The sequence below is a fragment of the Acipenser ruthenus genome, chromosome 1, assembly GCF_902713425.1.
Source record: "Acipenser ruthenus chromosome 1, fAciRut3.2 maternal haplotype, whole genome shotgun sequence".
Lineage (NCBI taxonomy): Eukaryota > Metazoa > Chordata > Actinopteri > Acipenseriformes > Acipenseridae > Acipenser > Acipenser ruthenus.
This window is the reverse complement of record NC_081189.1, coordinates 83,437,108-83,463,967: the sequence shown is the minus strand read 5'-3', so window position 1 is coordinate 83,463,967 and position 26,860 is coordinate 83,437,108. Positions and strand designations below refer to the sequence as shown.

General features: G+C 39.1%; 1 protein-coding gene and 1 long non-coding RNA gene across 2 annotated transcripts in view; one reads left to right on the top strand and one right to left on the bottom strand.

Moving 5' to 3' along the window:
- Positions 1–9,270, bottom strand: part of LOC117421180 (uncharacterized) — a 100,536-nt gene extending 91,266 nt beyond the window's left edge. Inside the window, exon 1 of the mRNA XM_034035241.3 lies at positions 9,146–9,270. The gene's annotated coding sequence lies outside the window, so the exon portion shown is untranslated. The remainder of the gene's footprint in view (positions 1–9,145) is intronic.
- An 8,125-nt stretch (positions 9,271–17,395) lies between these two features.
- On the top strand, positions 17,396–26,413 carry LOC117421541 (uncharacterized). The gene is made up of 4 exons (XR_004547508.3): positions 17,396–17,504; positions 18,108–18,204; positions 24,004–24,127; positions 26,046–26,413. It is a non-coding gene; the product is annotated as an uncharacterized LOC117421541 (long non-coding RNA).
- The last annotated feature ends 447 nt before the right edge of the window (positions 26,414–26,860 follow it).

Below are 26,860 nucleotides of genomic sequence, written 5' to 3'. Positions count from 1 at the left end.
GATAAAACACAGAAATTGTTTTTAAGAACGGTGGAGATGGGGAGGTGGTGGGTTACGATGAAATTGAAACGCTACTGAGAGGGAAGTGAAGAGGGTATTTATAGTGCTAACAATCTTAATTAGCTAATGATTCAATTTGGTGACACAGAGATTGGTTTCTGACCCTCCTCCCGAACTTTAGTCAAGAACTTCATTTGTAATACGTTACCATACACAATATATTAGTATTATGAATATAGATCTTATGCTAATGTTTTAAAGTGTATATAATGCATATAAACGAAATATATACTGAATAATATCTTGGCTGTAAATATTTAAGAGGTACAATTTAATTTGTTGCTACATCAACTTCTGGAGTCCCCATTGGAGATAACGCTGTCAGTCATGGTACTGCATCCAGGGTTTAGCTTAACATGGTTTCCATTACATGAGAGTAGATGTTAGAATTTCATGCTGATTTGAACTCGGCTCTCGCCAAGATAAGCACCAACTAAGACGTAGCTTTACAGTATACTAATGTGATCCATCTACATCTCCATCCATTTGCGTTTCTTTCTATCTGATGATGTAGATATCCTTATGCCTGGTGTTGATGGCTGAAGTGTAATGCTGGCTCCAGGGATCAGCTTATTTTGCCTCCCCAGCACATCAGCACACACAACGGCTGCAATGCTGGCTCCGGGGATCAACCACAGTGCGGTTTCCCCAGTGCATAATTTGTCAAAACTACGATTCTGTAACTTCAAAACTACTGCACAGATTTTCATGAAACTTGGACAAAAAAAATCTCTGGACACTGAACATATAAAATGAAGAGAAAACATACCCCTCAAAATCGAGTTTAAGCAAGGCTCTGCCAGTCTCACTTACTTATAACAGTGCTATCACACCGTTATAATATATCTTTTATTCTTTTGATTTTTTATGTTTTCAGTGGTAATGTACTTGTATCTGAGTTCAGGAGCTGTTGTTCAGTTCTAGCCACTGTTAATGAAGTAACCTATTTGACATATGTTTATGCAACAAGAACTGAAAGGCAGCTCCTGAACTCATATGAAATCATCTTAACACAGACTTATCAAATGTAATAATAAATGGGGAGAGTCCAAAGAAGAGCAACCACACACATCTCAGGGCTTAAATGATTGAGCTATGAAGATAGACTGAAAGTACTGAATCTATTTAGCCTGGAACAAAGAAGAATCATGTTGATTGAATTATGTTGACGTTAGCACAGAGGTAAGGAAACAGTTCTTCACACAGAGTAATGAGGCAATGGAATAGATTACCCTGAAGGCATAGGGCTGCAGGGCCAAGTACCACCACGCGATTCTGGCATTGCTATCCTTTATCCGGTGAAGCCATGCTAAGGGGGCATGATCTGTAACTAGGGTGAAGTGTCGCCCCAGGAGGTAGTACCGGAGTGACTCGACTGCCCATTTTACTGCGAGACACTCCTTCTCGATGGTACTGTAGTTTTTCTCGCAGGGAAGGAGCTTCGTGCTGATGTTCAGGACCGGGTGCTCGCTTCCCCGAACCTCCTGAGACAACACTGCCCCGAGACCTGTCTCTGACGCATCCATCTGCAGGGTGAACCTCTTACTGAAATCCAGACTGCACAGCACTGGCTTGCTACACAGCCTTCGCTTCAGCGCGAGAAAGACCCTCTGGCTCGGCTCCATCCACTGAACCGTATTTGGGGCAGCCTTCCGGGTGAGGTCTGTCAAGGGAGCAGCGAGCGTGGCGAATCTCAGGATGAACTTCCTATAATAGCCCGCTAGTCCCAGGAAAGTGCGCACCTGGGTTTTGGTCGTAGGGACCAGCCAGTCAGCCAAGGCTTTCACCTTAGCAATCAGCGGTCTGATCTGGCCACTCCCTACTCGATACCCCAAATACTCCGACTCTCTATTCCCAATGGCATATTTCTTTGGGTTAGCAGTTAGCCCAGCCTCCCGCAAGGATTGCAGCAGCACCGCTACTTTACACAGATAACTCGGCCAGTCCTCACTGTGGATAACCACGTCATCTATGTAAGCAGCAGTGTACTGCTGATGGGGCCTCAAAATGCGATCCATCATCCGCTGGAAAGTGGCTGGCGCTCCGTGCAACCCAAAGGGCATGGTCCTAAATTGGTACAAGCCGAAGGGAGTCAAAAACGCCGCCTTCTCTCTGGATTCCAGGGTCAGGGGTATCTGCCAGTACCCCTTTGTTAAATCCAGTGTTGTCATAAAATGAGCCGTGCTTAGACGCTCCAGCAACTCATCTACCCGGGGCATAGGATAAGCGTCAAACTTCGATTTATCATTGCCTGAAATCAATGCAAAATCGAGTTGACCCATCCGGCTTATCCACTAAAATAATCGGACTGTTCCAGTCACTTTGGGACTCTTCTATTACCCCCAGTCTAAGCATTTCATCAATTTCCACTTTTATTACCTGCCTTTTGCGTTCAGGTATACAGTCTGGCCTCTGGCGAACTGGTGCCCCCGGCTCAATTTCAATGTGATGATGGGCTACTCGAGTCTGCCTGACATTTTTGTGTTGGTGTCAAATCCTCTGCAATCTGTACCGACCCTTTTCTCCCCAACACAGAAAGATCAGGTCCCAGGTCTGTGACGTCATCTGCTGCTCGCTCCGGCTGGCAGATCTCATAGTCCACCGCCCCAACCTGGCGTGTAACCTCAAAAGATCCTTGCCTCTTAGCCAGAAGTTTCGACTTGGAACTAGGTAATAATAGAAGTACTTTATCCCCCAGCTGAAATGTGTGTAACCAGGCTCCTCGGTTGTACTGTGTCTCCTATCTGTGCTGAGCCTGCTGCAAATTGTCATACGCCCATTTTCCTACAGACTCAAGACGTTTGCGCAGGTCCAACACGTACCGGACGGTATTGGTCGAATTATCCTGCTGTTCCTCCCACATCTCTCTGACCAAACTGAGCACACCCCGGGGTCTCTGCCCATACAACAACTCGAATGGCAAAAACCCTGTAGAAGCCTGGGGTACCTCTCTGATCACAAAGAGAAGGGGATGAATCAGCTGGTCCCAGTAACACATATCACTACTAATAAATCTGCACAACATGCTCTTAAGGGTCTTATTAAAGCGCTCCACAAGACCATCGGTTTGAGGATGAAACACAGATGTCCTAATGGTCTTAATTCCCAAAAGCTTACATGTTCGGCGGACTAGTCGGGACATAAATTTTCCTTTACGAGCTCATTGGCAACAGACTTAGCAGACGTAGATCGGAGGGGAATGGCTTCTGGATAACGCATAGTCCCTTCCCAAATGACCAGACAGGGGAATAGCATAAGTAAGCTGCAACAAATCCTCCTTAACCCTTTGCGGTCCATTTATTCAGCACGTCTCAGGCGCGTCAGGTCCAGTTTATTTTCACACGCGCAGTTTTATTTTAGCATTCTGTTTAAAAGTATTTCTTTTCACAGTAAAACATGGTTTAAAAGGCACTGCATATCAACAGGACAGTACTGCATCTCCAACCCCGCCCCGCCCCTTGTTCGCTGTATTTTTCACATACCTCTTCATAGTCGTGCATTCTGATAAATCATCTCCTGATCACTCGTTTTATCACCAAACTCCTCAATAATGCAATCCAAGACATTATTTTATTACTATAACATCTCAAAAAGCTCTGCAAATGTCCATGATATTCTTTGAGCGCTGGATGCAGAAGCAGCTATCTAGTTTGTTTATGTCCATGTTATCTCTGTGGTGCCGGGGCTATCAGTATTGCTGAGATACGGCCCTTTTTTTCTCTCAGCTCCTATCGGTCTCACTCGGCCATTGAATGGTTTTCTTTGCTTTTTCTGGAGAATAAACGACTAGCCCTGTGTTTTACGTCTTTTTGATGATGTCGGACAGGGTCCAACATCAGACCGGAAAGGGAAAATTGTAATGTCGGACCTGGTCCGACATAGGACCGCAAAGGGTTAACGGTCTGAGGAATGAGCAACTGGTGACGCACTTCCCCCGTCTGGGGTAATTTTTCAACACGGTACAAAAGGTCTCGATTTATTTCAAAGTGAGGGTACGCACCAGAAGAGTCAGCACAGATCTCCCCCGTTACAGCCTCTATATCGAAAGGTTATGTTGTTATCAGCACAGTGCCCGGACAAGCAGAAATGGCACTGCAGAACATAAAATATGATTTGGAAGAAACATAATAATGCTTAAATTGAGATCTGTGCCAAGGTGTCTTTCAACGGAAACACTTTTTTTCTACAGCTAATTAAGAAAAGAAATGTAAAAAATATCTAAAAGTTCTATTTTCCATATACTTAATGAAAAAATGATAAAAATTGAAAAGTTGTAACTAGAAAAAAAGTGTTGATCCTTCGACAGTATCTTTCAAAGTAAAGACTTTTACACATTTACAAAAAAATATAGCAGCCTTATCCGAGGCACTTCCTTCTGTCTAACACATCTGTAGTCACACATTTTTTTTTTTTTTTTTTACATACTGACATACTCATCTTTCTTTATTAAAACTGTAACCTGTCTCTGGTTTTCCCTTGCTCTAGCAGCTGCTAGCAAGGATAATTATTTTTTTGGAGCCTTTCATTTTCTACCAAAGGGTCAAAAGCAGCACAAAACAGATGAGGTGTTGTTGAATCTGCAAACAGCCGTATTAAGACATGGAAGGCTTAACCAGCAGATGCCCAATTATGTGCCCAGATTGCTTCTGTCCTGTGGTATCTAGAATACCAAAGGTATACTTCAAGCCTGGTGACCTGTGTTGCTTCACATGGAGACCATGTTCTTTATGGGTGGGACTCAGATGACCAGCAAATGAAGATGGTTGCGCAATCCATTTGCTGATTGTGATCAATAGTCCACTCCATTATGTCTGTCATATTGCAAATAGCCACATAATGAGGTAACGGCTGTTATTTTCCTTCTTAATACATGTGACACTACATGTGTGCATGTGACAGGATGACGCAAGGGATGAGGCCCAGAGACAGACTGCAGTTCAAACAAAATACTTTTATTAAATAAAAAACTCAAAATAAACAGGCACAAGGGCCTTTTTATTTTCTGTTCTGTTTATTAAATGCTGAGCGAAAGCATTCGCTCAGCTCCACCAAACCACACCTCTCTGTTGTTTTATTTCCTGCATCTGGTCTGACGCCACCCACTCCGGCCGTCTTTGTGACAGTTACCGATGTAACCCCTGTTCCCTGAAAGAGAAGATGACCGCCAGCATCACTCATATTCGCGGGTTCGATGCAAAAGAGAACGTAATTTCCGCAGAGTGACTACTTAATCCCTTGGTAGGCAGGACCGAGGACGTCACTCCCCAGAGGGGCCAATCATAAAATGCTCAGTAAATAGCTGACCTGTGGCAGGCATATCCCAAATGTTGTTGGTCGTCTTCTCTTTCAGGGAACCGGGTTTACATACGTAACCTATCGTTCTTTGACAGAAATACATTTTTTTTATCCGCTGAACTAATTTTATAAAATTATTTGGAAGTGGTGATTTTCAAAATATCTAACACTATAAAATTGTAAAATCAAGACATAGTGTTTAAAATTAAGGTATACAATGTTTGTGTGAATTCCCTAATGTATCACTTTACTGTGTTCATTTAAAAATAAATGTTTTACAGTGCACATAAATCAATCAGGCTAGTCTAGTTATTTTGGCAGGGACAGGAATTAACCCCATCCCTGCCAACCACCACCAAAACACCATAAAACACTACACTACTTATCCTATTAACTCTCCAACACATTTACCGGTAATAAATACAAGAAAATTAAATAAATGTAAGCCAGCTGTAACAAACTGAACAACATGTAATGCATCTCAACCAGATGGTGACAAATCTGACCACCTAAAAATCATCCTACCATTATAACTCCTGGAAGCTGTACAAAGCAGGCAACAAAGACAGCTTCTGTGATTGTTATGTAACTGCACAAGATTTTCTTTTTGTTGCCATAGTATCAAAGGAAGAAAATGACAAAATAAAGGCCTTTTAAAGAGTGGAAAATATTAATTTATCCACCAAATTACAACATACAAATAAATGGCTGCACATTTACAGCATGACATGCTATACTATGAAAAGCCATTTATACGTAATTATGCATTACACTTTAGTTTTCTTCATTGCATTTGCACTGCCACCTACCCTTCATGGTAATCAACTTGTACATGACATAGTAAAAACACTTAATACTTTATCAATAGTCTTTAGCAACACGTTTGGTCTTTATAACCCCACAAATATGAAGTTTGTATTTCAAATGATTCATGAGGTATGAGGTAGTAAAGGTTTGGCACCAGCAGAGACAGCAGTGTTGGATTTATTATTAACATGTAGTGGGTGGTTAATGACACCTACATTAGGCCAACAGATAAAGTTGTTGCTGCTTCATAATGAGAGATCCAAGTAATTCTGCAGACATAAAGTATAATATTGTATCCAACCAAATATGATGACATTTTCTGACACATTATTAGGGGACATTTTGTCTGCCTACCCTATCCCTGTTAAAGTGTCAATCTAGACTTGAGACATTTAGAACAATTTAGAACAGTAGAAGAGTTTTGGCATAAGAGATTTGTACTATACCGAACAATTAACACATAAACACATTATTCGTATTTTTAACCTCTGTGGCATTGTAAATAAGACTAAACCAAATTCTAAATTTGGAAATGGTTGGGAATCTGTTTGTACTAGCTCGTTTCAGATGCTGGTGTTCAGTGCTCTGCTCATGACTGTATCTGGGTCAGGGAGCTAAGAGGTCATAGTCACAAAGCACGTACTTCATTGCCAAGAATGTTCTTTGAGTTTTGAGTTTCAATTTTTGGTTATCATCTCACAGACATCATGACTAGGGCCCTGCGTTTTTCACGACTTGTTGTCTAACCTGTAATTTAGTCCTCTAGCCACAAGATGTCGATATAGCCTCCACAGTAAGCCACATAATGAGCAATCATTAAACAATCATGAACCATTTGAATTGCTCATCCCATTAGTACAAAGTACATACTATCAGATTAATAAACAGAATGCTGTAGATGGCTACTGACATTTATTTAACCCTTACATTCCTGTGAACATATTCCACATTCCTGTATAAACGCATCAATTTCTAGAATGGCCATAATTGTCCCTAGTAATTAGGAGGCATTTTCTAATTATCCAGAATTGAATGTGTTGATTCCTTAATTATTCTTTAGATCAGTTTAGCTTGGCTAAACGGAAATCTGGAGGTTTGGGACTGAATTGCAGGTTAGTCCTGTCGTTTTAATTCTCCTGTGAATTTCGCAGGTCCAAATCATGACACGGAAACTCGTTTGCATACCTTTCTTCCACATAACTGAAATGCAAGTTGACCTTTTTTTAAGTTAACATTTTTTATTTACTGTGCAGAACAAAATACTATTCAACGGTTAAGAAAATCAGGCCACGTCCTGATATTTCAGACAGGCAGGGACTGTCTGAGTAAATATGTGAGTATGTCATTCATATTCTTAGCAAGATCAAACATTACCCTGCAAGCTTTCCTTTATCAACTGTACAGATCTGAGGTTAAAAAAACTTCAAATGTGTGCACTGGAATTGGACTCAGAATAAGGAGATTTCAGGTGCATATCTAAGTGTGAAAGTCACTGGAAACAATGCTAGCAGACAGGATACAAAGCTTCTGCTGTCATGGAAATTGTTCTGTGAGCAATACTTTTATTTGATCAAATCTATCCCCATTGTCTACACCCAAACTGAAATGTGTCTTTAGATCTCTATAGAGGAGGCCAAGTTATACCAAAATGCCTGGGAACAGCCATAATAATATTAACATATTTTAAATCTCTCCTGACAATATAACTTGTTTTACTGTACAGCACTGTCAACACATGAAATATCATCATATGGTGCTTCACAAATCAATAAGAGACTCACAGTTCCCCTACTGAGAACAAGCCTCACTTTCAAGACACCTTCAAGATCTTCTTTTAAAGATGCCTACCACCTCTATACAGGAGATATACATGGACTATTTGTACGAATTAGATATTTTTAATGTAATTAAATATAGTTTCATCATAAAAAAAATATTGTAGATGTTTTTGGTTTCATAAAAACAGTCTGGAGACAGTTCACACAGCAACTTTAAAGTAATTGTAGCTAACAAGACAGTTCCATAAAATGTCTCTGCCATGCATATCTATTCATTTTATGTCTCAAATGTGCAGTTTTGAAAGAAACACATGTTATAACAAACATGTATTGCCATTTCAAAACATGATTTTTGGAACTATACTAGGGTAAAGAAAACTCTGTCTGGAAGCCATGCTTTTTGACTGCCTTGTACTTCCTAGGTCCCCTTCACTGGCTTCTTTCCTGTCAATAACTGATCAGCTACTTCCCTAATTAACTGACATGCTTTGTCCCATGCATGTTGTCTTTGATTTATGCAGCCACTACAATAGGCATATTGCACAAACCAATGCATAAGCAACACTGAATGAAGTCAGGCCCTCCTTAAGTCTTACATTTGTGTTATTATCAATTAGGTCTACTTGTTAGTTACAAAGATATACCAGCAAAATGCATTTAAACCAACAAATTGCAGTGTATAGATTGTCCCCTACTTATATATTTAATAAATGGCCTATCTGTGGAGTAACTTTTACTTACTGATGTGTTTGGTACCATTTGATTGAGGTTTGAAATGTGTTTGTTTTTTTGTTATACATTGTTAACATATTATATTAAGAAACAGCCACATTGTTCAGTGTTTTACAGTAGCATAGAGTTTTTCACTGAAATCCAGTATAAAAATATGAAGTTCATTCTTCAAATGGTTACTCTATGATTGACATAGTCTGTATTAAAGTACGTATGTATCCTAACCGCATGCACAATAAACAGCAGTAGTAAATAATGACAAAAGCTGTCAATCACCAGTACTGGTAAGATTTTCATTCTTTTTTTTATTTTTTTTTTACAGTAACTGAATACTATAGCAAGAAAATCATTCATATCCCAAGTAAAACAAATGAAAATCCATATTTATATTTTATTAATAATCTTGGATACAAAACATGAAAATAATCTTTATTATTTAGAAAAATAATTCACTTTTGTGCCAAAGTACTTACCAAGAAGCAAGTAAATGTTGCTGTGCTGCATTACATCTCACAACCTCGTCATTTCCACATGCTTTACTTTAGATTTTCCTATCAAAATAATCAGAGCCGCTCAAATACTCGCCTTTCTTCCAAATCAGTTGTGAAATACAGCATCCTCTCTCCAGCAATGTGTTCAATCCATCTTCTACTCACATGATGTTGTCGGCTATGCCCAAAGACTGGAATAATCAACTGCAGAGGCGGTGATAAAAATGCTATTCTGCTGTCATCCCCCAAGGAAATACTTTATTAGTTAGGGAATTCATACAAAAAACAAATTGTGCAGGTTTTTGAGTGCCATGTAATGACTTATTATAGTCAGAGTAAGGCTAGAGAACCATTAAGTGTAAATCACATCTGAACAAATAAATATAAAAGATTAAAACTGTGAGTCAGGCATAGTTCTTTTTTTTTTTTCTCAGTAAGATTCATATACTGTACCTTAGCACTGCAGTACAGTTAATGACAATACAATGTAGAATTTTGGACACAGTTACTTTTAATTGATTGACAATACTAAATATTATGTTTCTTCTAAATCAACAAATCAATGAGCAGAATGTTCCTATAAGTACTAGCTTCCATATGAGGTTAGGCACTCTTTGTCTTGTGTCAGCACTTTTCAGGTAAATGTCACTGTAGTGCAAAAGTATAGAAAAGACATATGGCTTTCAAAGCTTGGTAAAGTATGTTGAGAAAAAATAAAGCTCTGGAATTAAAAACAGCAAATTATATTTTTTGCATATTTTGGATATTAAAATAGGCTGCAAATTATACTGTCAGGAAAATATTGGAGGCTGGTGAAATAATGGTATAAATAACAATGATACAAAATGTGATACATACATGCAATTTGGTCACTGGGTTTCAAGTCCAGTTCCTCTGTCTTACCTCTCTTGTCCTTCAGGTGTTCATATAGGGGGTGAGCATGTTCTGCATATCCCTCTATAAAACCCCTTGTAGCAGGGCTGGGGCCATGCACATAAAGAGGAGACTTTTGTGATTGTTTATTGTAAATTATTATGTTAGGGTTGATTAATTGATTGATGGATTATTATTCATGATAAGCTAGGTATTAATTGTAGTCAATTGTTAAATGATTATTGTAAATTACTGTTAAATAATGGTGTAATGAAGGGTATTTTCAAATGGTCCCTGAGGGGTCCATTCTGAGGAGGGGGATATGTGGCAGGGGACCCCTGCATGTGAAAATGTGTTTGTTTGTGTGTTTTTATAATTATGTTGAATGAAATAATTGCTTGCTAGCGGGTGCTCGGTTGGGACTTGCTGCCTGCTGTGTTTGGTTGAGGGGAAAGGCAGCAAGCGATTGGTTCTGCTAATCCCTGACCAGTAGGTGGGCGTGTCCCAACTGAGTGTCCACTTCCTTAAAAACATCCGGCCGAGATTGGTCGAGGCTGCTGCACTACGGAGGTCTGGAATCCCACTGGAGAGAACTGGAGACTGTTGACGACTGCAGACAACAAAGGCCTGCAGTATAGAGAGAAGTGTATTCCAGCGGGACCTCCTGTTTAGGGGAGTAGCGCTAGCCATTTTTTACGGCACCTTTTATTTGTAGTTTTTGTACTGTGTTTTATTTTGCCTTTGTACAGCTTGCTGTATGTGTCCTCTGTGCGTTAGCATCACTGGTAATGTCACATGACCTGATTGTTTACCTTCGTTCTCTTATGTGTTAATAAATGCTGCACGCCTGTGGGGCATGACAAATGCACCAATCCTGCGTGTATCTCCACTCACTCATAGACATACTCACACAAGTGACAGACACCCTGTCACATCCCTACAAAACCCAACTAAGCCCAAGAAGGAGCACAATGCTGTTACAGTATGTGGTCGTGGTAAGGTCTGTATTACTTTTATTTTGTTCGGGTCAGGGGTCCTACCACCCTCACTAGCCCGTACCCCCAGAAACAGTACCTCTGGCTATAGCAACTGTGCCTTCTTTGGATTTAGTTTTAATCCAGCTGTCTCCAACAGCTCCAATACTTCATCCAACAAAACTATGTGTTCCTCCTTGGTTTCAGTTTGCAACAATATATCATCTACATACTATATAACTTGCTGTGTCTTAGATACATTTTTCAAAATATCTGCCACACATTGATGAAACAATGAAATGTACAGAAATTGACCAAAACCCATTAGATACATCCAAAGCAGAGTATACTTTAGCTGTCCCTTGCAGACTTGCCATAATATCTGGTGCTTGGGCAACAACTGATGCTGCAGAGGGCGTTTGTGCATTGATTTGTCAGTAATCAATTGTCAATCTCAGTGTGGCAGCAGTGTGGAGTAGTGGTTAGGGCTCTGGACTCTTGACCGGAGGGTCGTGGGTTCAATCCCAGGTGGGGGACACTGCTGCTGTACCCTTGAGCAAGGTACTTTACCTAGATTGCTCCAGTAAAAACCCAACTGTATAAATGGGTAATTGTATGTAAAAATAATGTGATATCTTGTAACAATTGTAAGTCGCCCTGGATAAGGGCATCTGCTAAGAAATAAATAATAATAATAATAATAATGAACCATCTGGCTTCTTTACTGGCCATATGGGTGAATTGACTGAAGAAACACAAGGTCTTAAAATGCCTTGTTCAAGCAGTGACTTTACTACCACACCCACTGCTGCTTCCGCTTCGATAGGATATCTGTACTGCCTCTGGGCTGGCGGATCCCTCCCCTTAATCTGTATTTCCATATTTGAAACCCTCCCACAGTCATGTTTGTGTTCTGCCACAGTACTTCTGCAAGTTTAGCATACCCTTCACTGTCCTAACTGCATGTCTGTCTGTAATTATAACATATTCTGCATTCTGGTCACCCTGCCACATTACTCTGTTAGCCAAATCAATTATATAGCCTTGTTTTTGCATGGTATCTGCTCCTCATGTGTTTTACATATCCATACTTGCATCTGAGATTCAGGGCACTTTCACACCTAGTGATTCGCATCTTGGTTCACTTGCAAACAAACTATTTTTTTTCAGTTTAGGTTTATTTAGTTTCAGACCTGGAAAATTAAATCAAACTTTATTTGTAAATGAATTCAAGTTTGTTTGTTTAGTCAACTTGCTGCTAGAAGCGGACCAGAATTCTATTGGTTTCTCATTGCACCTTTACAAACGTGCTCAGTTTTCTTGCCGTTTACTTGAGCGGAAGTTCTCTGTAGAAAAACCTTTTCCATCATGGAGAATACAGGTACTGTAGTGCTGTGCTCTTGCTTTTCCTGTGCGTTCGAGCATATCTCTCATTTTAATGTGGGTCTGCCGCATTTTTTTCACTTTTATTCAGCACTGTGGAGGGCTTCGTTCAAAGCTCTTACTTTTTAAGCGCTCGAAAAAAACACAGAAAAAATATTTGTGTTTTTGTGTGTTGTTTCCAGTTGTTCCTGGATGTATACATCAGCCCACACTTAAAGCAAAGTTTCTGTTTCAGCAGTACTCCACGTCACCCCTCTTAAAGACATTTTCCAAGTAGTTTGTCAAATGTGTTTGAGTGAAAAGGCCAGACACTTCCTTGGCGTTTGATCAATTACGTCACTTCCACAGTTTGGTTTGCTGTGTGGAGCAGTTAGTTTCCAAGTGAACCTGAATGCGTTTGCTTGCACAATGCAAAAGGTTTTGGGGGAGCAATGTCGTAAACATACCGAGTTCGCTTTCAAATGAACTGAGGCCGCCTTTTCTCGTTTGGTTTGTTTCGCATCCTGGTGCGATTATGTCACTGTCAGAGGTTTCACATATAGCTCCAAACGAACCGAACCACACTTCAATCCACATCAAACAGTCAAACGAATTAGGTGTGAAAGGCCCCTTAGAGTTACCAATTTTAGTTAACAAAAGAACGGATTGTTTTGCTTTTACAAACCCACTCCCAACTCCTTGTATCTGAACAGTTTTGCCTGATTGGGGAAAATCATGGTGTGATTGTGATAGCGGCTCCAGTGTCTACTAACCAATTGTCTCGATGACCTTCTACCGAGACTTAAACACAGGGACGTCCACAATCATCTGATTCTAATGTTCTCACCATGTTACTAGAGGCCATACCCCAGGTTCTTTTTCATGTGCTGTCATCTGCCCTTGCCTCTGTCTCTGACTCAGAGCCATTTTAGTAGCATCATTTAATATTGTACTGCTGTACCAATAGTGCTACAAACAGGGCATCATTCCTCTGCAGATAATTCACCCCCGAATTCCGACTATTGCATCTGTCCCAATTAGGTTGTCGGTTACCGACTAACTGCATAAGGCTGCCTCCCTCTCATCAGCATTAGCCCATACCCCATCATTTGGTCTAATAATGCCCGCTAGTAGTGATGCTACCAAATCTGCAGGCATGGTTAGCTGCATTATCTGACAGATGTCCTGATCATCAAGACCATGTGCTCTCGCTTGCCTCTGTACTTCTGACAAAAATACATGTGGGTCCCCGACCCCGTCCCAGTTTCCCACACTGGAACACAACTCTCTCAATTCTGAGGCTGATAATGGAACATGTTAATTTCCAAACAGTGTGCACCATCGACCGGAGCTCTTACTGTACACCAAACAGGAGGCCTTATAATCTTATATGGTGCTGCCTTAAGCATTCTACCATCACCTTCTTTCTCACATTCATATCTCCAGGCTGCTTCTTCTATACCTCCCCAATCAATCTGCCCTATTTCATCATCTACTTCTCTCAGGTGCCACGACATCAACTGCAGCAACACATTAGAGAACAAACTAACAGGTGACACAGTGATGGCCTACTTTGATCCACTGAAGACAACAGAACTACTTGTGGATACCAGTCCTGTTGGGCTGGGAGATGTATTTAACCCAAAGATCCCAAAATGAGCAGTTATACAAACTAGCATATGCCTGTAAAGCACTTTCTCCTGTTGAACAGATATACTTCCAGACTGAAAGAGAAGCTCAAGCAGTCATATGGGGATGTCTTCATTTTTACCTCTATCATTTAGGACAGAAATGTCATCACTGATCATAAGCCACTAGTGCCCAACTTCAACAAGCCTTCATCCATGCCATGACCAAGAATTGAGAGATGGCTACTTCAAACTGACACATTTGATGTCATATGCAAAGCATGCTACAGCAATCCTGCTGACTACATTTCAAGGCACCCACTTTCACCCTCAGACAGACAACAGCCATGCTACAGTGCTAGCAGAAAAACAGGTCAATTTTGTCATTAATCACTCTATTTCCTGTGCGATCCCCAGAAGAGATCCAAAAAGCCACAAAATCGGACCCCTGCCTTCAACTTGTGATCGAGTCAGAACTGGAAACTGGCACCAGTTACTCGTTGATGCCAAAGAGAAAAACATCTGCACAACAATCATATCTCCATGCATTATATAACGTGAGGCATGAAATCACAGCATCTGAAACCAATCTCCTTATATGAGGAAACAGATTCAATCCCAGGATCACTGCAGTGTTGTGTCCTTGATCTTGCTCTCGAAGGCCATCAAGACATTGACACAATGGCAGAAGATCACAATGAAGGGAAAACATAATACATGTTTTTGCTAATATTCCAGGCATTTGGGCGACACAGTATATGTTTTCCCTTCATTGTAAAGAAAAACATGATTTGGTATTTAATTATAATGCTATTAATAAATTAATCATACAGCATGGTTATATCATCAGTTTTAAAGTATTATGTAAATATTCTTGTCTTATAGTTAAAAAGGACAATGCTTATGGGGCTGTCAGGGCTTGTTTTCAAAAGATGTCGACATGGACATTGTATACAAACCAATGCAATACCTTGTGTGTGTAATGTAGAGAGAGAGAGAGAGAGAGAGAGAGAGAGAGAGAGAGAGGGAGAGGGAGAGAGAGAGAGAGAGAGAGTTACCCTTTCCACAAATCAGACTTTTACTGAAATAAAAGGGGCTGAAACAGCACACACACACACACACACACACACACACACACACACACACACACACACACACACACACACACACACACACACACACACACATTAGGAGCATAGAAACAACAAAATTTATTATTTGAATTACCCCACCCAAATAGTTACATGGTTTGAAAATTCTTACAGTTTGATTTATTTATTACTTTTTTTGTGAAACTTAAACTGTAAATTATTTCTTAATTGGTTTAAAGCTTGGGTGCTTTTTTGTTCACCCAGTGTTGTGCTGTGGGCCATTGAGACAACAATTTACTGCATGATAAGGGTTCTGTAGTGTTTGTGGTTATCACAGAATATACTAATTTGCAAGGAGTGGCTTATTCTGTTGAAACCAGAAGAAATACTGCTGTCTTTTTGTTTTTTGAAGTTGTTATTATATATATTTCTCCACATGTTAGATGCTAATCTTTTCATTAGAAAATAGATGCCTCTTATTGTAGTGAAACACATCAATATTTAATTCTTATGACTTTTATTGTCATTGTATTTTTAATTCTAACTGTTTTAATATATTGTGTATGTTTGTTTTATTTTATTTTTTCTGTTTTTCACTTTTGTTAAGCGCTTTGCGATATTTATATATGAAAGGCGCTATATAAAATAAAGATTATTATTATTATTATTAGCAATAATTAATGCAGAAACTTCTCATCAACTGTATGTTGCTTAAAGAACACAATGCACATACTCAGTGACTTCCTGTCAGACTGTCTTAATGATCAATAGAAAAGGTACTACACCCAAAACAAACCACAGTATACGTTAATGGCAGTGTGACTTCTAGTTTTGACTGCATCTGTAACCGCAGTACAGTACATGCACAAAGGATGCACCATACTACACCACAGTGTCCTATTTCGGACATATAACTATTTAACACACAGTCAGAGCTAAAGGGAATGGCACCTACAGGACAGCTTTATCTCAGTGTTCAACTGAAGGTAGGTTTATATGGTGATGCACCTATTGGTTATTGTGTTATTACATAAATAGGCTTACTTAAAATAACTTCCAATTCAAAGGCCAATCAAAAGCTTCCCATTTAACAAAAATGTGTATAAAAACTGCAGATGTTTGAAAAGATTTACAGAAGTGTTAAGTTTAAAGTAGTATAATCTAAATATAATACACAATGGACTTTAAATATAAATCTAATGTATGCTCACATTTCAACAGAAACATCTTCTGCAGTGTATAGAGAAAACATTTATGTCCACTGCTTCCTTTAGCAAGACTTATGCTAAAGGAAAGAAACAAGTTTATGCATCTCAGTGGGTTTATTCCTGAATAAATATTGACTCTTCAGGGGAATTGTAGAAATCTCCAAAGGTCACTGTTTTTTTTTTTGTTTTTTTTTTGTTTTTTTTTTATCACAAATAATGAAATATCCTGTATTGGTTTACTCAACAGGAATCTAAAGAAACAGTTACTTGATAATAAAAAAATATAGCCACAATGATGGCTGTGGTTGCAACTGTTCATTCACAAGCATTTCCTCTTTTTATTTTCAGCAAAGGCTGATGTGCTGAATCTAGAGCACAGAATCATAAAATAAGGAACATATGTTCACTACAGAAACACTTCTGATGAAGGTAATCCTTATATGGTTAATGTTGTACTAATTTATTGCTAGAACGATACATGTTCAAAATATTCAACAGTGTATTTTATATAACATCCCATTGTTCATTTTTTTATTTCAACTATAAACTGTGGATTTTTGACAGAGAACAAAGAATTTGGATTCATAAGGAAACTTGTGTAAGAAAAGTGTGTATTAGTTAGATAACTGAATCTACAGCAGTCGACTGCTTGCTTTCTTCTGTGAAAGTCACTTTGAAAAAAAAACATAGTATTCATGGCACATTTTTGACTATATATCACCAGTGCTATTTGTCAAAGTTATTTAGAATATAAACAACTCAGTGGTGAATCAGTATGTTCAAATAATCCAGTTACTGGATCATTTTCATTGATTCACCATTATCGTTAAACACCAGTTTAAAAAAATTCAATTATTTAAAACACCCAATTCTTTGACTTCCACGTCAAAATAAGAAAACTGAAGAAACTGAATAAATATAATGCTTCATTTTATGCAGATTAATAACAGTGTGTGTATATATATATATATATATATATATATATATATATATTTTTTTTTTTTTTTTTTTTTAAAAACACACTATAAAATCAAATGTTGAAGAATTACACATGCATCATGTGCAACATATTGTAACGACGAGTCAGACGAACCGGGGGGAGGGGAGGTGCCACTTCAACCAACATTCTCTCACACGACAGCCAGCCCAGGTTATAGAGTTAAGGGTCCCCTTCGCGTGGACAACGGGACTGCAACTAATCACAGGTATGCATTTGCAGGAGAGCAAATGTGGGTGCATTGAGATAATGGGTGGTGGGACAGGAATGGATGCTTATGATTGGGGGAGCGAGCACAAGCGAGCACAAGGAGGGGGGGGGGGGTAGGTGTTTAAGCCTGGCAGAGGCAGGGGCTGTGGAGAGTGTGAGTTTTGGAGCTGTGGTAGAGAACTTATTTTTCGAATTACCGAGTCAGACATGCAGAGACTGTTAGCTTTGTGTGTGTTACCTGTCTGTTTGTTAAACCCTTTTATTTATCCTGAGTTACTGTTTACTGCATTTATTTTATTGAACTGCTCGTTCTTGTAAAATAAACCGTACATTTAAGAACATAAGAACATAACAAAGGTTACAAACGAGAGGAGGCCGTTCAGCCCATCTTGCTTGTTTGGTCGTTAGTAGCTTATTGATCCAAGAATCTCATCAATAGCTTCTTGAAGGATTCCAAGGTGTCACCTTCAATAACATTACTGGGGAGTTGGTTCCAGGCTCCCACAATTCTCGGTGTAAAAAAGTGCCTCCTATTTTCTGTTCTGAACGCCCCTTTATCTAATCTCCATTTGCAACCCCTGGTCCTTGTTTCTTTTTTCAGGTCAAAAAAGCTCCCTGAGTCGACATTGTCAACACCTTTTAGAATTTTGAATGCTTGAGACCAGAATACCTGCCTGGATTGCTTTATTTACCTCCATGTTAGTATTTAGTGTTTATTAAATTTACACTGTGATGCTTAATTTAGTAACACTTTTTTTGTGTGTCCAAAGTATATACTCAAATGAAATTAAACACTAAGCTGTGTTTAACAATCTGCTGTATAAGATTTGTTTAATTTGTATACATTTAATTTTACAGTGTAGGTTTTAGTTTCTCACAGTGCACTTCTAGAAATATAATAAGATGATAAGTAAGCAAGATTAATGTAGCAGAAAAACATAGGTAAGATGGAAGTAGGTCTATAAAAACATACAAGCAATGTATAAAATGAGCAAGGCTTAAGGCTAAATCAATATTGCAATGTAATCATTTAAAAAGACTACAACCAAAATTCTAATTCTAAAAAAATGTTAGTATCTAGCTGTGTCCATTTTTTTTTCAAACTAATTTGTTACAACAAAAATGTTTTGTTGATGAACAACCTAACCCTTTAAAGGTTAATCTTCCCTGAGTGACCGCGAGTAACATATTGTATGGTTGCGTGGAAATGAAGGAGGCTCACATAGGATTGAATTCACGGTTTATTAAGCCGGGACCCTACACTGGGCAGGTAACAGTGTGCTGCTTTACCAGCCAGTGGTACAATTACAGCTGAGCAGCATAGTGCTACTCAGACTTTGACAAAGCACGGTTATCCATCGCGTATCTGACTGCGGTGGGACCAGAGTAAGGGGCGGATATGTAAAAAGTCGGATAAATTAATCCTGTTTTAAATACCATTTACACAGCTGTAACAATTATTATATTCACAATTATTGTTGTGAGATTCAGCTTTTATTAGGGAGCTCCCCTAAGCCCCTTGCTTAGAAAGATACAGGGTATTAATGCTTGTGATAGAGCAGCCGCCTGTTGTGTGGGTGCGTGCATTCACTGCTGAGTGACAGGCAGGAGATCGAGATGGAGGTTGAAGTTGTTACTCCCCGCAGGCGAAAAGGATTTATTAACATATCAACACACTGAACAACTCATGTGACACTACCAGCAATGGGAGCGCACGGAGCACATACAACACAGTGTACAAAAACTTTGGTAGAAACTACAATCTCTGAACTAATCGTCTCTGTTCAGAAATAAAGAGATTGATCATGGCGGATAAACGGTTAGGACGGATATGTGACAGGCGGATACGCTCTTTCCGTGGTTTCTTCTGCTGTCTTTCTCTCACTCTAGCTTGTGTCTCACTCAGCAGCCTGTCTCTCTCTCTCTCTCTCTCTCTCTCTCTCTCTCTCTCTCTCTCTCTCTCTCTCTCTCTCTCTCTCTCTCTCTCTCTCTCAGCACAGCAACAGCAGGCCGGTATTTATTTATGTGTCCAGGCCACGCCCCCAGTGCACCAGACACCAATCCCAAGCAGACACGGCTTCCCGCTCTCGATCCCATGAAGTTGCAACAGCTCGTCCTTTGATTCTGCCAACAATGTTGCAACTGGGGACACTCGCGCAGAAAGCCAAGCTCCTGATTGGTTGTGATTCTCCCGTCTCTGACGTCTCTGAACACCTGCTGCACTGAACTGTTGACCCTGGGCCACAACATTCCTAAATAGTCCAGGGTCCAAACAAGAAAACAGGCTTATTTAAAGTTTTTTTGACCCCGAGAGGAATACAATTTTACCTATGTCAGCCTGATAGAAAGACTACTGGTGGTCGAAAGGTGGCGGTGGCAGATCAGCGGCAGGGCTGAGCTATGACCCTTTTTATAGAAGCAGGTACTTCCTACATTTTTCCAAAATTCCGCTCATTTAATAGAGTAGGACAATATTAGCCAGTGGTCTGTAAATACTACTTGTCAGAAATTCATTAGTCATATATTATTTTGTTCGTAATTAATTATATGTTCTCTTTTCTTCTTGAAAGTGAGCCATGTAATAATACAGTGGTCAAAAAAGGACAAAGGCCATATGGCATATATTGCTAACAATATACATTGTTTTTCTCACAGTGCAAGTAACACACTTTGTATTACTTTTTTTTTTTTTTTTTTTACTGCTACAAGGAATACAAATGTACCCGTGTCATTCTGACAGAGGGACTCATAGGAGTCAAAATTAGGCAGGTCGTCAGTAGTGGCAGGGCTTTTATGTACTTCATACATTTTGCCAAAATTGCAGTCATTTAATAGGACAAAAGGGCAATATAAATAAGCCAGTCCTCTTTTGTTCAAAATTGATTATATTTTCTCTTTTGAAAATGAGCTGTGTGAAAGTAAATCAAATTTTTAAAAAGAGATCAGTTTTATTGAATATATTGAGGTGATGTGAATTTACATCAACTACTGATCAGATTCAGAGTAATTTACAATAATTTGAGCTTTGTAAGGACTGGCAGCAATCTTCATTCATACATTCACAGGCTTCAGTGCAGGCATGTCTGTTCCTAGTACAAGTGCAGTAACTTTTGCACTCAGATTTCCTACACCCACATGCAAGTAACTGTAAAAGTGTCCCAAAAGCTGCTTTCTGTGTCATTAATGTTGGCACTATTGTAAGCGGTTACAGCAGACCCAGGGTCGTTAAAATATTTAGCAATATGTAGGCTTTTCATGAAAACATATTTTGGGTTGAGATTAATTGGTTTATAGATATTTTTAGTTACATTTGTATTTTTATTTTATTATTATTATTATTATTATTATTATTATTATTATTATTATTATTATTATTATTATTATTATTATTTATTTCTTAGCAGACGCCCTTATCCAGGGCGACTTACAATCGCAAGCAAATACAAATACATTCAAGTGTTACAATACAAGTAATACAATAAGAGCAAGAAAGACAATAATTTTTGTTCAAGTGTGACAAAACACAATTCAATAATACAGCAGATAATAGTGATAGTTATATCAGGATATGATTAAATAGTGATAGTTACATCAGGATATGATTAAGTACAAAATACTACAGGTTAAACAGTGTCCCAGGATACAACAGAGGAGTTCTACAGGTGCTGTTTGAAGAGGTGAGTCTTAAGGAGGCGCCGGAATGTGGTCAGGGACTGGGCAGTCCTGACATCTGTAGGAAGGTCGTTCCACCACTGCGGACCAAGGGTGGAGAAGGAGCGGGCTCGGGAGGCAGGGGAGCGTAGCGGAGGTAGAGCCAGTCTTCTAGTGCAGGCGGAGCGGAGAGGTCGAGTGGGGGTGTAGGGAGAGATGAGGGTCTGGAGGTAGCTGGGTGCAGTCTGGTCAAGGCATCTGTAGGCTAGTACAAGAGTCTTGAACTGGATGCGAGCGGTGATCGGGAGCCAGTGGAGTAGCGTGGGCGAAGCGAGGCAGAGAGAACACCAGGCAGGCAGCAGAGTTCTGGATGAACTGGAGCGGACGGGTGGCGGACGCAGGGAGGCCAGCCAGGAGGGAGTTGCAGTAGTCTAGGCGGGAGAGTACCAGGGCCTGGACCAGGAGCTGGGTGGCATAGTTGGTGAGGAAGGGTCGGATTCTTCGGATGTTGCTCAGGAAGAATCGGCAAGTGCGTGCCAGAGTGGAGATGTGCTGGGAATAAGAGAGGCAGGGGTCCAGGGTGACTCCAAGGTTCTTAGCGGAGGAAGAGGGAGAGAGTGTGGTAGATTTTATTTTATTTTGAACATTTTGTAGGAAAAATACACATTTTTGTAAGGGTGCTAAATATGTGCCTTTTTTCAATTTTAATTCAAAACATTTTAAGATTGCCCCTTAAACATTCCAGGGTACACCAACACAACACAAATAATACCGACCTATAAAAATGTCAGTGTGCTAAAAGCTTATGTGATCAGTGAAAATTATAACTTCTGTGCCCTCCTAAAAAGTAATATATCCCAGAGTTGTAGCTCCCATCCCATTTTGTAGTGCTCTAAATCACAGGAATGTGTTGCTTTGTAACTCAAATCTCAGAACACATACACCACCTTCATTTTACCTTTTATCTGCCCAATGTGATATGAACCTTTTTTTCTCCCACCACGATAAACTGAATGTCTGGTTTGTTATTGGGTTGCTTTGGGTCAATTACTTGTGAAGCACGTGCAGTGGGGGTTGGATTAAATATAAGCAGTTCTGGAGGTCTCAACCATATCCTGTCATGTATATAACACACAACTGCAAAGTGTTGCACCATACAACAGAAATGGCCTAAATAAAATAAATTGCAACTAATTCTTATGGCTTTTGTGGCTTCACAAACTGGCGAGCTAAATTGTGTGAACAGGAAGCCATAATGGCTTATAAAGTTAGAATCACACCCGTGGAAAATATTCGTTTTCATAATTTAGATATCATACTTGTTTCTGACATACATTAGTAAGCAAGCAAACAAGCAAACAAAAAATAATAAATAAAAAAAAAAAGATAAAAGTATCTGCTTTACCAAAACTAAAACCACAGCATACAGGAACATTTATGGTTATCATCTTACAGACTTCCTGTATTTCAACAAATCACAGATTTTCTAGGTATCCACACAATAAGTGTTCCGCAAGAAAATGGTTTGGTGTTGTAAAATTTATTTTAAAGTACTGTTATTTCTGTCCAATTTTTTTTTTTTATGGACTGTATGGCTCGACTGTCCGTCACCACATGTTGATTTTCATCATATCCCGTACATGTCTGGAATCCACCCATCTGAACAATATCACTAAGCAACAAAATCAGAGAACAAGTGGCCGTATTGACCAATATAACCAAATCACCCTACTTGCTTAGCTGCTACAAACTGAGGAGATAACACCTGCCTCAGTACATTAGTATTCTGGACATGCCAGAGGTTGGACACTGCATGTAATAGAGGCGTGAGTATCCGCTGACAGATAGGAGAGAGACTGGAGGTTATGGTCAACACGTCACACAGTCGCACAGGTTTTATTTGTAAGTATTAACAATATTTCAAACATTCAAAATAAAATACTTTACAAACATAACTAACAAAACAAAAGATGACCTAAACCGTGGCCAAGCACTGCTCCCACTAAAAGGGAGGTTCCACTCCAGGAACCTTCTTCTTAAATCAAATAAACTTTGAGTGGGATTAGAATCCCCTAAACTAATCCCTTTTTATAGTTTGGGTTATCCTGGTCTACAGACGGTGCTAACACGTTTCTCACCCTAGTTCACACAGCAGCCGTGAGGGTTCGTCAAACATTCGTCTCCTGGTTGTTGAAACAAAAAGAACAAAGGAACTGGCTTCTCAGCTCTTTTATAGCAGGTGGCCTGGGTAAATCAATGCATACCTGGCCACCTTCCACACCTGTCTCATTATATAGGGATTCTAACCCATTATACAGGGATTCTGCCATATCTAGCACAAACTTAAATGTAAATAAAAATAACAAATTTCAGACACTGGTCAGGTAATTATAATTGAGGTAATCACAGTGTGCAACATTTGCCTCGGCCTGTTTATTGGTTGTCTTTTGTATCCTCCATACTAGTCATGCTGTCTTTGGGGTTTTGCTTATTTAAGCGCTTGTCTCTCTCACTCTATTCCAATCTGTTGCATCTTCCTGCAGACCAGAACAATATTTTGTTTAACACAGTGAAGATATCTTAATAGAGTTTTAACCAGAATAACTTCCCTTTTAAAGTGTTTTCACAAGGACATACCACTGCAATGCCCTCTAAACAGAGTTAAGTTGATACTCAGTGGTGTGCATCTGTATTTAAAACAAAAAGAGCACAATTTTAAGCAGGGCACCTTAGAGCCTCTTGTAATGAACCTTCTGCCTTAAATTAATCCATTATGCTGTGATTCACAAAATTCCAGTCTGAAAATCAACACCTGTCGAACTGTTTATTTTGTTGTTGTTTTACAGATTCCATTACCCATGGCTTCTCCTTTCACTGATTTAGAAGTTTTGACTGTTCTATTTTCCCTGTTGGTATTCAGTCTTTTTACAGCTGCTGGAATCTATAATGAAAAAATCAAAAGTCACTCAGGTAAGGTACTGTATGTAAGCTCTTGTATACTGTATGTCTGTTGGGAGTAGAGATAAGACAGCATGTTTGTGCTGTTAAAGGTAGCCTTCTGCGTGACGCCCAAAAGGTCAAGGTTATATGTTTGCATGAAAACGGAAGTACTGCAATGAAAAACAGCTCCTCTATCTTTGATACTCTGAAAGATGTCTTCTCAGTAGAGTCATGTTTATGTGATTGAACAGGTTAATTTGTGCTTATTCATCTTAGATCCACCTGTTTATATTTCAGTGGTTTGATCAGTACCCCCTGTGATGACGTGACCCCGAGTTATAGTAGGTCTTGTAGTAAAACACAGTTAGGAGACTTGAATTGCAGTTCAACAACACTCTTGGTGTTCTTTAGTTTTTGTAAATGTGTTATAACAAAACAAAAGCCTAACTCTGGCAAGGAGCACTAACATAACTGTTGTCAGGCGGCCCTGTCTAACCACGGGGTGGCTAGCCGTTTACCTGTAACAAAACAAATGTTAAACTTAAGTTCTTCAAGAACGCATTTGCTCTCTATAGCTTCTCTCTCCAACTCCACACACACCCACCCACGTACCCACGTACCCACGTACCCTCCTTCCATACACCTCTCAGAGATGGGTTGCACCTGTCCCTTTTTAAAGGGCTTGTAATTACTTGATTTAAGTCCACCTGCCAACAATAAATCAATTAAATGGGCCATCAAGCCAAATCCTGTGGCCTTCTGGGCAATGTAGTTTCTTCCTGACTCCCTTGTAGTCAGGCCGAGACCTCTAGTGATTACACAGTGAAATCACAGGGCATAAAGCTCTTTCCATCCTCAAGTGTATATAGTGCCCTTGAATGACTTTATTACACCCCTTACCTAATTATTATACAGTAATCAAGAATTACTGGATGCGCCACTCGGGAGCCCCAAAGACGATGCATGGTTTTAAGGGTTGCCAATGGGTCATCTTAATTTTGCACAGTTTTTTGTACCACCTAAAGTGACCCAGGACCACATACTGTAACTTACAAATACAATGGCAGGCTCATACAGATGTGTTTTAATCATTTTAAAATCGGTCATCATTTTGTTCAGTTGTAGCCCACAGAGATCATGTTGAACCATTGCCTTAAGAACCTAAACAACTGTAATATCTGATAGACCAATATTAAACAACACTATATGTTTATATCCATAGGGGACAAAACCAATCAATCCAATGTTTGGTTCTCATTAAAGTATTATAATAGCTAGCAGATTGCATGTTTGCATCTCCACTCAAAAAATAACACATATCCTTACAGCACCTTGCATAAAGTAGATTAACAAAAACAAATATTTGACAAAATAAACTACTGGTACTGTAATTGTCAGAATATAACACACATCCTTTTACCTATTTTTAGATGATTTGTAATGGATATATATATACAGACTGTGTGTTAGGATCATGGTATACTTTAATGATATTCCACAGCTAGTTTATTTCACAGCAATATAAAAGTGCTTACCGTTACTAATATTTTGAGAAAATAATTGCTGACTAATTCCAACAATCAAAATTAGAATATACCTGCCAAATATCGCTGCTTAATCAGCAAAAATCAACTAAAACAAACATGAAACAGCTTTATGTAACTCAAGCTATATGTGCATATGTAATGCTCAGGGTAAATGTTATACACAAAGTGCATGTTATGTTTTGTGAATTATGGGTATATATTATATTTGTTTTAAAAACTTCATGGCATGTTATTCTAAGATAATGATTTATTTTAGCGTATTTACCCATTGGTATGGCAGACACATTTTTAAATGTATGTCTAGTAGATTTGTACAGGTTTGTTAGTTGTACTATGAACAATAGAGAATAATACAGTTTTTGGGGTTTTTTATAATAATGTAGAGTACCTTTTTTTAACAGCACTGCAACGTGATTATCTTGGACAAGAACCGGTGATAGTGTGAAAATTGAAGATCTGGTGCAATAAACTCTATAAAGATCACTTTAGATGTATTTACCAGAAGATGCCAATTGATGTTGTTTGTAAATTACAAAACTTAATGGGAACCATATCTTTAAAAGTCCATTTGATTAGAAATTAAGGTTGGCATTCTTAATGTGTTTTTTCACAACTGTGGATACGTGATGGATTTGTTTGAATTTGTTTTACCTGTATGTATCATCTGTTACAACGGAGCAATACACAACGTTGTATTGCCTGTTATCATTATTATTTGTGTTTTGTCATCAGACTTTGGAATATAAAATAAAACACCATTGCACCTTGATTATCGTTGCCTGTCTGTTTATTGATCACCTGCACCTGCACACTGTTAACCACTTTGCCACACTCGCTTATAAAAACACACATGTAAATTACAGATTTAAAATGTTTAAAACAACAATTAAGGCACTGTTCACTAGTTTCTCGTTGCAATATAAACATGATTATCAGACATTACCTTGGTAGCTGACCTCTTCCCGGTTTGACCACCAAACAGTAATTTCCTCTAATCATGATTTAGCGACTAATGTATTGCTTAAGTAAGTTATGACTATTGATACTGTACACTGACCACCTCAACAAAGAGGTCAAAACAGAACCAGACTGGAAAAATCATGAGATGTCTGGGACTTTAGTTGAAGCAAGGGTTTTGATACTGTACATTTAAAATCTCCATCCTCTGCTGCAATATATTTTCTACTGCACTTACCCATTAGCCAATCCTTTCCAC